Raw genomic sequence first — 11,536 nt, 5'->3', positions numbered from 1 at the left:
TAAGTTGCGAGTAGTAAAAACAGTCCATTTTTTTGTGATTAATAAATAATGTTCTTTTGCTTGTCAAAATTGCCATGGACTTTTGCCATTCTATGAAAAAAGTTTGCCACGTCCAAGTTTATGTTTTTAAAAGATGGCGAAAAAAAGGAAAAATCATGGCAATTTGCATCTGTACAGTACGAAAAGCTGCAATCACTATGAAGTTTATAGAATAAATTTATATTTCCATGCTCTTTACAAATAAATTTGCCATGGCGACTTAAACTAACAATTGCCATGGCAACTTAACCTAAAACTTGCCATGCAAAAATAAACATATTTTTGTCATGGCAAAAAGCGGTATTAAATTTGCCATGGGAAAAATGGAGTGAAAATTGCCATGGCAAAAAACGGATTAATTTTTGCCATGACAAAAGTGGAGTACTTTTTCCATGGAAATAAATTGCCATGAGCGATCAATGTAAAACCTTGCCATGACTATAAAAGTTAAATGATGCCATGGCAATAAAACTTAAATAATGCCATGAGGATTTAGGTAAATTTGTCTTGTTGATGAACGTATACTAGCCATGGAAAAAAAAATAAGTAAAACTTACTATGGCAATAAAAGTTCAATATTGCCAAGGGAATTAAGGTAAATTTGCCATGTTAATAAAAGTCAAAGAAAATATTAAAACTTCCCATTGCAATAAAAAATAAATATCTCCATGGGGATTGAGGTAAATTTGCCATGTTAGTAAAAGGTAAATTTGTGATGGCAAATAAATAGTAATACTTGCCATGGCAATAAATGTTAAAAAATTGCCATGGGGGATTTAGGTAAATTCTCCATGTTAATGAAGGTGAAATAATTAGTAAAACTTGCCATGGCAATATTTGCCATTTTTTATTATTTTGACAATTTAAAGAATTAAAGCAAGAATTTTTAGAAAAAATAAATAGTTGTCATGGTAAGAAAGCAATGAATTTTCCCTGATCAATAAACTAAAATTTTAATGTTTAGATGGCAAAAGGTATAAGATTAGTTGCCATGGTGTACCAAATAAATGTCATGGTAAAAGCCAGTAAGTTTGCGCCATGATCCAAAATCAAAAGTTGCCATGGCAAGAATGCAATAAATCTATAATGTACCCTAAATGTAATGACACAAGGATGGCAATTAAGATTCGATGGGGACATATCCAAAATCAAAAGTTGCCATGGCAAGAATGCAAATAAATCTGTAATGTACTCCTAAAGAAAAGACACCAGCATGGCAATTAAGTTTAGATAGGAACATATTATGTTTTTGCCATGGCTACAAAATTTGAGTTAACATGTCAACACATGCAAAATTTGACCTTCGATGGCACAAAACATAATTTGATTGTCATGAACTATACATTTTGGGGGTGTCCATGAACTACAGTTTCCTATAATTGCCAAGGAAATCTAGTCCATTAGGATCTCATCACCAACAAAACAGTTCCTGCACAAATAACTACACAATGCTAAATGGCTGACATCTACAAAAATTTGCAAACAAAAAAAATGGTGGGAGCAAGTGAAACTCACTACGTTGTTTTTTTTTTTTTTGCGCGTGCCAGCGCGAGGACAAAGCTGTGCCTCACCGTCGAGCTTGTAATCCAGCTACCACTAGCCCGTCGGCGCCGTAGCGTGGCAGATCCCCATCTGCACAAGGCGATGGCGGAGCACAGGACGCCCAGCCGCATCAGAGGTGATAGCTGCACCGAGCGATTAGGGCAGCCGCAACAGTGGCCATGGACGGCGGCTTGGTCAAGCAATTCGACGACGGCGAGGTGCGCGCAGACGGAGGCGGCTTCGACGGCCGCGCTCGCCGCGCCGGCGGGGGCAAGCAGGCGGCGCTCGCTCTCCGCCCACGACGCCACGTCGCCCCGTTGAGTCGGTCGGCGCGGACCCGGAGCGCGCCAGCCTCGATGATGGCCGCCAGGTCGAGAAGTCGATGTGCGCGCAGACCGAGACGGCCTCGACGGCCGCCGCGGCCACTCGCCCCGCTTGAGCCGGTCGGCGGGACCCGGAGTGCGCCGTCCTAGAGCTTCGCGTCGGCTAGCAGTGCGGCGCTCATCCTCCTCCTCACTCTCGATCCGAGTGAAAAACGAGTGGTGTCATGGTGTGGCTGTTTGTGAAGGTGGGAGTGGATAAGGAAATGGAGAGCGGCGTGCGGTGGGAGGAAGAAACGTTCAGGCTGAGCAAAAGATTCACCGAAGGACTTTGGTTGCTGACCTGTCAAGCTCCAGAGCTTCAAAATTCGTGCACCGCGATGGATGGCAATGAGTGCGTTCGGAGTGATTTGCAAAAATCTGGCACGTTCGGGAGTTATTGATTCCGCTCATCAATCCCCAAGTCTTCTCAAAACTGTAGCTATGTCAGTCAGATCTGACGATGCACGTTAGGACTCATGCCTCTGCATGCCGCTGCTGGTATGGCCGCATGCCTCTGCATCTTGATCTTCTCGAAGGGCCATTGGCCGAATTTTATTAGGAAGAAGAGAAGAGTACAACAAGGTCAGACAGGCTAGGCGGTCTAGCACTGAAGGACCTCCCGAGGGCGCCACACCCAGGATAGAACGCCCCAGCTACAAGAGGCTTTTACAAGAGGCTTTACATAGCAAGATCAACAACACACCCCGCTGCCCTCCAAACTTGAAGATCTTCTCTAATCTGGTCCAAAACTCTATCGACGCTACTGGCGGTGTGGTCAAAGATCCTAGCATTCCTTTCCTTCCAGAGCCTCCAGTGGATGAGAATGATGACCGTGTCAAAGTTTCTGCGAACCAGCTTGGGCACCTTGCTCCTAGCCTTCAGCCACCAGTCTTCCGTGCTACTGTGACTTGCATCCGGCGTGATAAAGTTATCTCCTGTGAACCGTTTGAAGCATCGCCACAAATGTTGTGTGTATCGGCAATGCACGAACAGGTGTGTACAACACTCTTGCTCTGTCATGTAGAGAGGGCAGCAGTCATTTGATGGCCACCCACGGCGAATGAGACTGTCCGCAGTGAGGCAGCGCTGGTGCACCACCAGCCACATGAAGAATTTGCATCTCGGCGGTGCCTTAGACTTCCAAATAGGCTTGTTGCAGGCGAAACGGACATTGGCCATGAAAAACAGTCCGTAGGCACTTTTGACCGAGAAGCGCTGATCATCGGTAAGCTTCCACTGCAGTTTGTCTGATGAGGTTGGCGACAGCTGAGTGTCATGTGCCAAGTCCCATACCTGCAGATATTGTGCTAATGCCATACTGGAGAGACCGCCCTTGATATCTTTGATCCATCTGTTGTTGTGCAGTGCCTCGTAGACTGTTAGATTTGAGTTTTTCACGAAGGAAAAGAGTGCCGGGACCTCTGAAGCTAGGGAACGGCCCTCCGGCAGCCAGTTGTCCGTCCAAAACTTGGCAGGGTTGCCATCCCCCAAAGCTACGACGCTGGCTGTGGAAAAGATATGCGCCACTTCCTTCTCCACCTGATAGGGAAACCTCAGCCATGGCCTCTCCACCTGATCCCACCTCATCCATGGCCACCTGCATCTGAGTGCGGTGCCAAAATACCTAAGATTGATTATTCCGAGGCCACCAAATTCCTTCGGGCGGCAGACTTGCGCCCAAGGGAGCAAGCAGTGTCCTCCGTTGGTCTCCTCCTCCCCTTTCCAGACAAAACCCCAACACCTTCGCTCAATGATCTTGATCGCCCAAACAGGCAGGGGTAGAACAGACGAGAAGTGTATGGGAAGCGCCAGGAGCACTGAACTTGTCAGCGCGAGGCATCCCGCTGGTGCCAGAAGTTTGGGCTTCCATCCCTTCATCTTGCTCGAGTACTTATCGACCAAAGGCATCACATCCTGTTTCCTCAACCTGTAAATAGAGAGCGGCAGCCCGAGGTATTTGAGGGGAAAAGCTTGGTTCTGGCATTGGAAATGCTGAGCAACCTGAACCGCTAGTGCTTCTCCACATCTGATGCATGTGCTGGTGCTTTTCTGCAGATTGATGCGCAGCCCGGAAGACTCCCCAAACAGTTCCAAGATGGCGGAGGTTACTTGCAAGTCTGTAGGCTCCGGCTTGAGGAAGAGAACTGCATCATCCGCGAAGATAGAGGCTCTAGGAGTCCTACAATCGAAGCCAAGAGGTGCATCAAATTTTGACGCGCAACCCAGTTCATCATTGCCTGAAGAGAGTCCATGGCCAGAATAAAAAGTGCCGGCGATAGCGGCTCACCCTGCCGCACACCACATGCAAAGGCGAACGGATCACTGAGCTCCCCGTTGATAAGCACAGAAGAGGAGGCCGTGCTCAGCAGCCCACAGATCCATGAGCACCAGTTGGGTCCGAAGCCCCTACACCTTAGCACCTCCAAGAGAAAATCCCAAGATAGGGTGTCAAAATCTTTAGAGATGTCAATCTTTAATAGAACAGCTGATCTCTTATGCTGATGCAACATTCTAGCTGCATTGCGGACAAACTTGAAATTCTCATGAATACTTCTGTTGCTAACAAAAGCACTTTGGGCCTGCGAGATCAAGGAGGGAAGCAGAGGAGATAGTCGCGCTGCCAGAACCTTAGCAAAGATTTTTCGCCACACCGTGTATCAAATTGATTGGCCTGAAATCACCCAATTGCAGTGGGTTGTCTTTCTTGGGTAGCAGCGTCAGGATGGAGGAGTTCAAGGCCCCAGAGGAGTAGAAACGTCCCTCATGAAGAACCTCTGCATCTTGATCTTCCTGAGCAGGAGTCAACACAAGAAGTTGTTCTCTTGACGGCATCAGAGGCAGAGTGCGCGGCCTACTGCAAAACGCATGCCCGAGATTTTCCCGGTAAGTACAGCGCATGCATGGTCATGTGCCGATCTGGGCCAGACGCCTCGGACGACAAGATCCTCCGCATCAATGATGGGAAGGAGGAGGAGAAGCCGCAAGAGGATGTCAAAGCCCATCTTGGTACCAGCGCCTGCGACGAGTGCGGAAATACGACAGAATTCATGGAGTACATGAGCTGTCTAATCTGCAATAATTGTTATTAATTAGGGTGCTTCTTCTTGCATACAACAGGGGCCGACACATAGGATGTCATGGTGTGCGGAACGGGCTTGCTGATCATGCACCTAGATTAACGCCGGAGAGGCCGAGGCCAACTTGCTCAAATCATTGTTAATAAATCAAAACAAAGATTTAATACTCTTTCCTTACAACTTCAAGTGAGTGTTACTGTCGTGTGCATATTCGGTTTCCCTTATTACTCGAGCGAGGTTATAGTAATGAAATTGATGAGTTATGCATGCGTGCGCAGTTTTCACTATATTCTCCTATAGATTAAGCTTGAGCGGGGACTGGTAACCGTCTTAGACTCGAGACGGAAAGATCTATGCGGACATGACTAAAGTTCAATTGATCATTATCGCACCATATCGGCAACTTTTTGTTCATTTCCTGATATCTCAAGTAATAATTAATTTCTTTGTCTTGCAGGGTTTGGAAACAGTTCACCGCAGAAGCTCCGGGACTGCCGAAGGAGCTGCGATATACATACTCAAAAGTAAGTACTACTAGCTAGCTAGTTGCGCGCATCTCCCGGTGATTCTAGCTACTTTCATCAATGCCATTTATAATGCTTTATTATCAGTTTGATTGACCTCTATTTCGCGTAAAGTGCTTGTGGCAGGAACAAGGGAATGATTACTGTGGATACTACGTGTGTGAGTTCATCTACAACGCGACTTTGAAAAATAAGCGGGGCTACTCTAAAACACAATATGAAGTGCGTAAGCAATAATATTCACAATTTAATTTTATTACACCATCATTTCTGTTGAGTTTCATTCATATATATGTATTAACCCCCTTCTTCAGATTAGACGTGGCAGATGCGGAATGAACTCCTACCAAAAGATCGCATGAAAGCAATCCAAGAGGAATTGGCGGGATTCTTTCTTGACCACGTCATCAATAAAGCCGGAGAATACCATGTGGAAGTTGATTTCAAATGCTAGGGGATTGTAAGAGATCTTACATATTGTATATGTATGTAGCCAGTAGCGTCGGATAGATAATACGAAAACTACTTGTTCGACCAATCTGTCGGAGAAGGAGAGGTCGATCACTTCTCTCTGTATGCATGACGAACTACTGTACTTAATGGTTTCCTTTGTTTTCTTACTAGCTAGCGTGTCGAGGGCCTTTCTATGTATTGTACGTAGCGTCGGCCAAGCACGGAGATAAGAGAGGACACTTCTCTCTATTAATTATTTAGCTACCTAACACAATATATGAAACACCTTAATTAACCATACAAAACCCCCCAAATCCACCCCTCCCCCCTTCAAAAAAAACAAAAAGCCTAGCCCCTGAACAGCTGACACGTGGATGCCTATTGGTCCCAGTTGGTGCCACCAACCGGGACTAAAGGGCCACCTGCCTGGGCTCGCAACACCGGCCATGTGGAGGCCCATCTGTTCCGGTTAGTATAAGAAGCGGGACTAAAGGCCTAGGCATTAGTAACGACCCTTTAGTCCCGGTTCCCAACCGGGACAGATGGGCCTTATGAACCGGGACAAATGGCCCGCTTTCTACTAGTGTTAATGGGCTAGAGCAGCGAACTGGTTTTGTCAAACGGAAATTCGTTGTAAAGGACAACGACCAGAGGGGGAGAGAACTCTAAAAACATCATGAGCAGAGAGGTAGTGATGATGTTCAATCAGTGCAAGAGTTTGTGGTGGAAAAATTGACTTTTGCAGAAGCATCCATTAGTAGAATGTGTACTGTACCCGGCTCCGCCCAATTAAGCATTTTACCCGTGAATAGATGATACGATAGTTCATCTATGTGGTAGTGATTCCAGAACCCTCGAGAACGCTTATTTAATGACTCACGCACCATCCTTACTAGGGGGCAGCCCGGTGCATGTAGCTCCCGCTTGCGCAGGGTCCGGGGAAGAGTCCGACCACTTTGAGTCTATAGTACGCAGCCTTTCCCTACATTTTATGTAAGAGGTTGTTTTCAGGACTTGAACCCGTGACCTCATGGCCACGCACCGTCCTTGCTAACTTTGCATATTTTAATTCCCGTTTTTACGTTCTTGTAGTAGTTTAGTTGATTACCCTTTTATTCTTGCTTTCCGAGCAATGATAGAGTAGACTATTTCTAAACTTCGGTTTGGGTGCGTACGTGGCTGCGTGAAAGTGACAACATAGTTGCGGGGTTTGTCGTGCCTTCCTATAAGCTCCCTATGGGTTCGACACTCTACTTATCACAACGAACGTGCTACACAGCCTTGTGCACTTACAGGATATTAGTGTGGCGCAGGGCGGGGCGGGAGGTAGGTGGTGCAGTAGACTTGAGGCGACGGGTCGAGGCCGGGTGGCAGGAGGCGGGCGCAGACAACCACCCTGGTAGGGAGGTGACGGTGGGAGGCCGCGACCAATGGCGGGATGCTGGGGCCGGAGGGCAGCCGATGCAGACGGCCACTGCGGTGAGTGGTGGCGTGAGTGGTGGGCGCGGGCGGCCGCCCCCACAGAGAGGTGGCGGTGGGAGGCCCCGACAGGAGTCAGGATATCGGGGCCGGTGGGCGGCGGGTGCGGACTGCCACTGCGGTGGGGGGTGGCACGAGCGATGGCTGGTAGCACGAGCGACGAGAGAGAGACCAATGAAGATCTTTATACAGGAGCTCTTTTCTATTATTTCTTTTTACGCTGTCCTTAATAGCGGGTTGGTTACATCTATAACCCAAAGTTAAGAGAGAGAGAGAGAGAGAGAGAGAGAGAGAGAGAGAGAGAGAGAGACCGCCACCGAGTTAAGCCTAGTCATCGCAACTTTTGTGAAGATTTTGAAACTAACATTAAGGAGGCATATAGGTCTATACTATTGAATCCTTACAGCCTCATTAACCTTAGGTAGCAAAATTATCTTGAGAAAATATGAACCAACGGCCTTGATGGATCCATCAGTAGGTTGCATGAAAGCCAGCCACGGAGCCTATCAAAGGGCATCTCCAACATAGTTCACCAAATTACCATTACTAGTCGTGAACCCGTGCATTTGCACGGGCTAGTCTATAGATTGATGATTTGCTATGATTTTGATTCATTGTTGTTATTTGAATGTTGCATGCTTCAAAATTCTTCCTTTTTCCATAGTGATTATTCTACAATGCTATATTTTATATTTAAAATTAAATCAACATAATTTTCATGGATTTTTTAGTTTTATTATAACTTTAGATTTTTGTTGTATTTATGTTTCAAGTGCATAATTGTGCATGTTTTAATATGCAGTCATTTTTGTTCGCGTACTTCCTTGAAACTTCCTTGGATGTGTAAATTCACATAAGAGTTATAAAAAGGTAAATAACTATCCGTGACATCATAAATGTTTGGATGAAATATACCAATCCTTGTCTTCTCCATGTGTGACACCGTAAAGTAGCTTTATAAACAATATGTCACGGTCGAACTTCCCTTTGATTTCAAACGCAACGTAAAACATTGATACAACTCGCAAGATATCCCTAAACTTGTGCTTTGCTCATAGATCATAATCATATTTTTACCGGCCCCAATTGCTCCTTCGTAAGGCGTCTTATTTGCTACCATATGCACCATTTTAAAAAATGCAGAGAAGAAAATCATCAGATACCATCGCAGAAAAAGCCATCAGCTTAATATGGGGCTAGAAATAAGATGTGAACTACTATCTCTTTTTTTAGTGTCAACATGATAAAGTCAATCCTTTGTCCATTATGTACCATCTATTTAGATATATTGTTGTATTGTTTTTATATAGAGAGTGACCGTGATTAAGTTTTACGGAAGCCTCAACAATTAATGTAGAAGGATCAATTAGCCAGTATCGTTCCTTGCTAATAACCTCCACTGTTATGCTTGCTCATGTGCAAATGTGACCCTAGATCAAAGCGATTTCAAACTGTGTGGAACATCATTTTATATTTATTATTATTTCTACTTATACAAAACAAAATAAGTGTTTGAAACTGTAGTTTTCAGTTCCCTTAATATCTGCGTGTTTCTAGAATTTTTGTTTGAAAACAATATATGACCCAAAAAACACGTTAAAGGTTTGTTCTAAACGAAACATCGTATAGATCTGAATTTTGCATAACGCACCTTTTTCAATAGAATATATTTATTTATTTGTATCTGTTCCAAGAATCATAGAGCATCGTGTTGGTAGCTATTGTTTCTCCTGTTTATATAATATAGAAGATGAAACAAAATATAATCAGAATACATTAAGACATCCACCAAACAGCAACTAAAGTGGGTTTAAACACCGATTGTTTCTTCTCAAAGATAATCAAAACGTTTGGTAAGAAAAATAGTAAGGGAATCATTGGTTCCTTTGGGAAAGATGAACGTATAGCTTAACTGCAACAAAGGCATGATTCAGTCCCAGCCCTGAAAGGAATTAAGCCTGAAGCAACATGTTAGTTGCATAAAAACTATGGGGCGAGTTGTGAATCAATGATGGACTTGCAACTATGGCGAATACAAAACTAGACAAAAGAACCACAGCTACAAGTCAAGGGGTTGCTTGCAACTAGCAAGAAACACAAAAAGAACTACAACCCGAGTTGCGAGTTAATGGTGGACTTGCAACTGGGCCGAATGCAATCTACAGGTCCCGAGTTGCGAGTCGATGGTAGACTTGCAACTGGGGCGACTGCAAAAGTACACGGAAACCGCCCCACTACTAGGAAAAGGGCTATAGATAGGATTGATACTAATGGCGCACCAGGGAAGTAGTGCGCCACTACTATATACTAATGGCGCACCTGTTAGTGATGCGTCATTAGTGTGGAAGACACTAATGGCGCACCAGAAAGTGTGGAAGACACTAATGGCACACCAGAAACAGGGTGCGCCACTAGTATTAATTTTTTTTCCATTTTTCCGTACATACTAATGGCGCATCAGGTCGACAATGCGCCATTACTAGTTCTAACTAGTAATGGCGCACCAGGCAGAGAGTGCGCCATTACTGTAATTTTTTCTTATTCTTTTTTTTGCAAAACTACTAATGGCGCACCGTTTCACAGTGTGCCAGTACTAGTTTAAACTAGTAATGGCGCACTGTTACATGGTGCGCCATTAGTATATATATTTATATTTTTTACTTTTTTGCAAAACTTCTAATGGTGCACCACCTGCAGGTGCGCCATTAGTAACCAGGGTTACTAATGGCGCATTTCCTTGTGGTGCGCCATTAGTAACCTGGGACCCCAACAAGATATTTTGGACAGCCCCACACCTACCCACTCACTTTCCCCACTTCATTCCCTCCACCTCCTTCTCCAAGCGTTCGGCTGCCTCCTCCTCCTCACCTCATTTGCACCATAGATTCATCAAAATTAAGTGGTGAAATTACCTTTTTTTGATAGGTAAGTAAGGGGAAAGCTATCTTCATGATGTAGATCTACTTTTTTTTCTCCCTAGCTCGCTCCAACAACGTGCACATGCACTTTTTGTGGCCTAGCTAGATCTATGTATGTTTGTGGTGTTGCATGTGTTTGTGGTGTTGCATATATGTTTGTGTTTGAAGGTACCGGTATTTGAAATGCGATAGTTGCCAATATTTTGCCGGAATGTTTTGATTCGTTTCCGTTTGGGCGAGAATTTTGGCACTATGCATTCTTTTTGGTCCTATTTTTAGGGAAGGTCATGCCAAATTTTTTCTTGGTTCTAAAATATCTTTTTGCTCTACCCCGCAGGCGACCATGGTCCGCACGATGACTGAAGGCATCGTGAATAGGTTTTTGAGATCCGCAAAGGCCGAGATGCTTCAAAAGAACGAGACGGAGATAAGATGTCCGTGTCGAAGATGCAAGCTGAAGAGCCTTATTGCGGACCCGGATTCTGGGCAGGTGCGGGACCACCTGCTCTTGCGTGGTTTCATGGATGGCTATCGGTGACAAGGTGATTAAGATGACTATGAAGTCGTCCATGGCCGGGGCCGGGCAAGAAATGAGGAAGGGCAACAAGACAAGTACCACCGCGGCGAGGGTGGGCGAGAAGACGAAGAATCTCCAGGACATGATCACGACGGTGATGCTGTACACAGTCATCATGTAGAAGATGTCGTACATGATGATGAGGAAGATCAAGACGAAGGGCATGATCATGAAGATGAAGAAGCCGGAGCAGACGACGATGGAGGCTGGGTGCAGGACCCTTATATTCAAGAGCTGCTTCTCAAGCAGACGGATAACGCAAGAGCTGCCGCCCGAGAGAAAGCCAAGATGGATCAACTAGAGATAGACGCGGTTACTCCATTGTATGAAGGATGCAGGTCCGAGGATACCCGCCTGAAAGTAACCCTCATGGCTCTGGAGATGAAGGTAAAACACAAAATGACCGACGCATGCTTCGACGAGAACTTGTCATTCTGGCACGAACGTCTTCCCAAGGGGAACAAGTGCCCGACCAGTTTCGAGGAGGCAAAGAAAATCGTGTGTCCTCTGGATTTACCGCACGTGAAATACCATGTGTGCATGAACAATTGTATCATTTATCGGG

The sequence above is a fragment of the Triticum dicoccoides genome, unplaced genomic scaffold (genome assembly GCF_002162155.2).
Source record: "Triticum dicoccoides isolate Atlit2015 ecotype Zavitan unplaced genomic scaffold, WEW_v2.0 scaffold52232, whole genome shotgun sequence".
NCBI lineage: Eukaryota > Viridiplantae > Streptophyta > Magnoliopsida > Poales > Poaceae > Triticum > Triticum dicoccoides.
Note: the sequence above shows the minus strand (reverse complement) of the source record.